The sequence below is a fragment of the Triticum dicoccoides genome, chromosome 2A (genome assembly GCF_002162155.2).
Source record: "Triticum dicoccoides isolate Atlit2015 ecotype Zavitan chromosome 2A, WEW_v2.0, whole genome shotgun sequence".
Taxonomy (NCBI): Eukaryota; Viridiplantae; Streptophyta; class Magnoliopsida; order Poales; family Poaceae; genus Triticum; species Triticum dicoccoides.
In genome coordinates this window covers 155,542,606-155,548,552 of record NC_041382.1, presented here as the reverse complement: position 1 = coordinate 155,548,552, position 5,947 = coordinate 155,542,606, and positions in this window count along the sequence as shown.

Here is a 5,947-nt window from a genome sequence, read left to right as displayed (position 1 = left end):
TTTGCTCTATGTGCTTCACTTATATCGTTTGAGCGTTATAATTTTGCTCTATGTGCTTCACTTAGATCTTTTAGAACACGGTGGTGGATTTGTTTTAAAGAAACTATTGATCTCTCATGCTTCACTTAAATTATTTTGAGAGTCTCTTAATAGCATCGTAATTTGCTTAATAATAATATGCTTGGTATTCAAGATTTGTGAAACTTTCTTTTGAGTGTGTTGAATACTAAGAAAAGATTGAAGCATGATAATTGTTTTGAGATATGGAGGTGATAATATTAAAGTCATGCTAGTTGAGTAGTTGTGAATTTAAAGAATACTTGTGTTAAAGTTTGTGATTCCCGTAGCATGCACGTATGGTGAACCGTTATGTGATGAAGTCGGAGCATGATTTATTTATCGATTGCTTTCCTTATGAGTGGCGGTCGGAGACGAGCGATGGTCTTTTCCTACCAATCTATCCCCCTAGGAGCATGCGCGTAATACTTTGCTTTGATAACTTCTAAATTTTTGCAATAAGTATATGAGTTCTTTATGACTAATGTTGAGTCCATGGATTACACGCACTCTCACCCTTCCACCTTTGCTAGCCTCTCTAATACCGTGCACTTTTCGCTGGTATCATACACCTACCATATACCTTCCTCAAAACAGCCACCACACCTACCTATTATGGCATTTCCATAGCCATTCCGAGATATATTGCCATGCAACTTTCGACCGTTCCATTTATTATGACACACTCCATCATTGTCATATTGCATATCCCAGTACACCGCCGGAGGCATTCATATAGAGTCATATTTTGTTTTAAGTATTGAGTTGTAATTGTTGTAAGAAAAGTAAAAAGTGTGATGATCATCATTATTAGAGCATTGTCCCAGTGAGGAAAGGATGATGGAGACTATGATTCTCCCACAAGTCGGGATGAGACTCCGGACGAAAAATAAATAAAAGAGGCCAAAGAAGCCCCAAAAAAAGAGAAAGAAAAGAGGCCATAAAAAGAGAAAAGGCCCAAATAAAAAATGAGAGAAAAAGAGAGAAGGGACAATGTTACTATCCTTTTACCACACTTGTGCTTCAAAGTAGCACCATTATCTTCATAGTAGAGAGTCTCTCATGTTATCAATTTCATATACTAGTGGGAATTTTACATTATAGAACTTGGCTTGTATATTCCAATGATGGGCTTCCTCAAAATGCCCTAGGTCTTCGTGAGCAAGCAAGTTTCATGCACACCCACTTAGTTTCTTTTGATGAGCTTTCATATACTTATAGCTCTAGTGCATCCATTGCATGGCAATCCCTACTCACTCACATTGATATCTATTGATGGGCATCTTTATAGCCGTTGATACGCCTAGTTGATGTGAGACTATCTTTTCCTTTTTGTCTTCTCCACAACCACCATTCTATTCCACCTATAGTGCTATATCCATGGCTTACGCTCATGTATTGCGTGAAGATTGAAAAAGTTTTGAAAAAGTTAGAGTATGAAACAATTGCTTGGCTTGTCATCGGGGTTGTGCATGATTTAAATACTTTGTGTGGTGAAGATAGAGCATAGCCAGACTATATGATTTTGTAGGGATAACTTTCTTTGGCCATGTTATTTTGAGAAGACATAATTGCTTTGTTAGTATGCTTGAAGTATTATTATTTTTATGTCAATATAAATTTTTGTCTTGAATCTTTCGAATCTGAATATTCATATCACAATTAAGAAGATTTGCATTGAAATTATGCCAAGTAGCACTCCGCATAAAAAATTCTCTTTTTATCATTTACCTACTCGAGGACGAGCAGGAATTAAGCTTGGGGATGCCTGATACGTCTCCAACGTATATATAATTTTTGATTGCTCGATGCTATATTATCTACTGTTTTGGACTATATTGGGCTTTATTTTCCACTTTTATATTATTTTTGGGACTAACCTATTAACCGGAGGCCCAGCCCAAAATTGTTGTTTTTTTGCCTATTTTAGTGTTTCGAAGAAACGGAATATCAAACGGAGTCCAAACGGAATGAAACCTTCGGGAACATGATTTTCTCACTGAACGTGATCCAGGAGACTTGGACCCTACGCCAAGGCATCAGAGAGGCGGTCACGTGGGTGGGGGGCACGCCCCCTAGGGCGCCCCCCTGCCTCATGGGCCCCTCGGAGCTCCATCGACGTACTCCTTCCTCCTATATATACCTACGTACCCCCAAATGATCAGAACAGGAGCCAAAAACCTAATTCCACTGCCGCAACTTTCTGTATCCATGAGATCCCATCTTGGTGCCTGTTCCGGAGCTCCGCCGGAGAGGGCCATCATCACGGAGGGCTTCTACATCATCATAGCCTCTCCGATGAAGTGTGAGTAGTTTACCTCAGACCTTCGGGTCCATAGTTAGTAGCTATATGGCTTCTTCTCTCTTTTTGGATCTCAATACAAAGTTCTCCCCCTCTCTCGTGGAGATCTATTCGATGTAATCTTCTTTTTGCGGTGTGTTTGTTGAGACCGATGAATTGTGGGTTTATGATCAAGTCTATCTATGAATAATATTTGAATCTTCTCTGAATTCTTCATGTATGATTGGTTATCTTTGCAAGTCTCTTCGAATTATCCATTTGGTTTGGCCAACTATATTGGTAGTTCTTGCCATGGGAGAAGTGCTTAGCTTTGGGTTCGATCTTGCGGTGTCCTTTCCCAGTGACAGAAGGGGCAGCAAGGCACGTATTGCATCATTGCCATCGAGGATAACAAGATGGGGTTTATTTCATATTGCATGAATTTATCTCTCTACATCATGTCATCTTGCTTAAAGTGTTACTCTGTTTTTAACTTAATACTCTAGATGCATGCTGGATAGAAGTCGATGAGTGGAGTAATAGTAGTAGATGCAGAATCATTTCGGTCTACTTGTCACGGACGTGATGCCTATATACATGATCATGCCTAGATATTCTCATAACTATGCTCAATTCTGTCAATTGCTCAACAGTAATTTGTTCACCCACCATAGAATACTTATGCTCTTGAGAGAAGCCACTAGTGAAACCTATGACCCCTGGGTCTATTCTCATCATATCAATCTCCATCACTTTAATCTTTTTTTGCTTTTTACTTTGCCTTTTACTTTTCACTTTGCATCTCTATACCAAAAATACCAAAAATATTATATCTATCAGATCTCACTCTCGTAAGTGACTGTTAAGGGATTGACAACCCCTAATCGCGTTGGTTGCGAGTAGCTATCGTTTTGTGCAGGTACGAGGGACTTGAGTGTGGCCTCCTACTGGATTGATACCTTGGTTCTAAAAAACTGAGGGAAATACTTACGCTACTCTGCTAGATCATCCCTTCCTCTCGGGGAAATCCAACGCAAGCTCAAGAGGTAGCATCGTACTCGAAGTGGATCGCGAGGGCGCCCCTCGCACGGCAGACCCGCGCGATCTCGGCCCAGCCGTGAGTCATGAAGATCTTGCCGGTGGGGACCGCTTCGATCTCCGCTCCGGTTGCCGGAGCGCTGCAGTCAGCGTGCTCCAGCTAGAGCTTGAGAGCCCCCCTCGGCGGCATCACATCAGAGAAGAATCGCGAGAAGCGGATCTAGGAGCTTGGAGGCATCGACGCCCACAGCACCAACTCGTGCGAGGAGTCCGCGGCGTGAACCGCAGGGGCGACAACACGCATTGCCGTGGCGCGGCGACCCCGGATGTGGCGTGGGCGGCGCTGCTCGTCACTTCGTCCTCCCGAGCCCTCGACTCAGTCGTACAAGGGCAGCGGGTACCCCGGAGTAGGCCGCTCGCACCAAGGCCTCAACACCACCTGGATCGCCGCTTCATCACGGCGATGGATCGACCTTTTCTTTGGCGTAAGAGGCCCCAGATCATCACGGGGAGCTTTTCCTTTCTCTTCAATAGAAAACTTTCTGATGGGCGCTATTGTTGTCAAAAGTGGAGCAAGGAGGAAGAAGCAAGCAAGCGAGGAAGAGATGGGCGACGGGGGCTCCGCCCCCCCCATTTATAGCAAGAGAAGGCCAACCGGCATCTCCCACGACCGTAGGTAATGATGGTTTTCCTTGCATGTCGTAGGGACTTGTCAAGTCGTGCAGTTGCGGAGGCAGCGTGGGGAAGCGGGGACGCCCACGTCCAATCAATCGCCACGCGTCAACCGAGGCCGTAGGCTTTTGGGGGCCCGCAGTGCTCCGAACTTGGCCCTTGGCTTCACCGCGAAGCCAAGCCCGAGCGCACCTTGGGGCTGAAGGCTACCGTCGGTGTTCTGGGAACGGGGGTCCCCAGACTTGCCTGCCTGCGGCCCACAGCGTGGCTAAGCCATCAGGCCGTACGGACCATCTTCATCAACAAGGCATCCAAGACCCTCGCGAGGGTCCAAGCCTCACGAGGCGGACGACACAAGACTTCCTCTGGAGTAGACTAGCCAGGCAGGCTCATGAGGAGCGGAGATATCAAGGCGGGGCAAACCTCACGAGGCCCTCGTGACATGAGCCATGACGCACGACACCAGGTGGGCGCCAGCGGCAGCGTCCTTGTTTCCACTTTGGTGCTAAGGAGGCCAGCGCAGGCGAAGATGATCGAGGCATCATGCAAAGGTTGCTATATTGGTGCAATGAGATCAAGACCAGGAGGACGACAAGATGGAGGTCATTGTGGAGCCCAAGACGGCGTCACCACCAGAGCCTTTCGCAGGCGTAGACCACTTTTGTTAGGATAGCTTGTACAAGCTGCCCCCCTTCAAATTTGCCCGCTGTTGTTGGCTCCCTTCCCTCTCGATATTTGGGAAGAGGACCAGGGCCTATATAAGTAGAGCTTGCCACCATAGTAGGGGGGAAAAGGAGAGCTGACCGCATCTCATCCCATCTCATCTCACCTTAGCTTGATCCAACCCGATCGAGAGCCTACCCACAAGAACACCTCAACCTCAGGAGGTTGTTGTTCCCTTGTATTGTTCATCATCAGCCCTAGAGGCAATCCACGACCACCACACTGGAGTAGGGTATTACACCACAACGGTGGCCCGAACCAGTATAAACCTCGTGTCTTTCTGTGTTGCAATTTCGTCGAGTTCATCCACAAGATCTTAGCGAGCTAGGGCGTAGATTGGTGGGAAGGAAAGACTTCGCGTGCACCCCGGTGTTCGAACTTTAAGGGTTTGCCGGAACCCCACATCTGATAGGGGTGATTATGTTCAAATCTAGCTTAACCCTTTGGTCCGGCTCATGATTGTATTCGAATCTAGCCGTTAAACCTTATGATCACTAGGGGCTTCCTGTTCAAACATAGGTCATATTCAAACCAAAGAGAACATAGTTGTCGGTACCCTCTTGATCGGCTCAATGCCAAACTCACTAGGGGGCTTCTTGATCGTATTCAAATCATAGCTTAACCCCTTTTGGGTTTGACTTGGATCGTATTTGAATCAGGGTCGTTAAAAACCTCTCAAGGTCATTTGGAGGCTTCCTGTTCAAACATAGTAGTATTCGAACCAAAGAGAACATAGCTGTGGGTACCCTCTTGATCGGCGCAACGCCAAAGCCATTGGGGGCTACATGATCGTATTCGAATCCTAGCTTAACCCCTTTGGTCCAGTTTACTGATTGTATTCGAATCAGAAGCCTCTAAATTTTTCTTGATGTTTGACTTACATTATTTGAAAGGCAATCTTTTGTTTTTTTGGTTTCTTTGTCTAAATCTAAATGTAAGTATGGTTTCAATTTAAACCGGCTTCGTTTTTTGACGATGAATCGCCAGTGTATGACAGTCATCATACATATGGAAGTATTGGCTTCTAAAGATTGGGTTATCACCCTTACTGTTCGGGTCACATAAGCCGACAGTCCAGATTCAAGATCATAGGTATGATATTGTCGTTAAAATTCATAACAGGCTTATCTGTGTTTTCTTCAATCAGAGACTTTCCAGCCTTAATTATCCTTACAT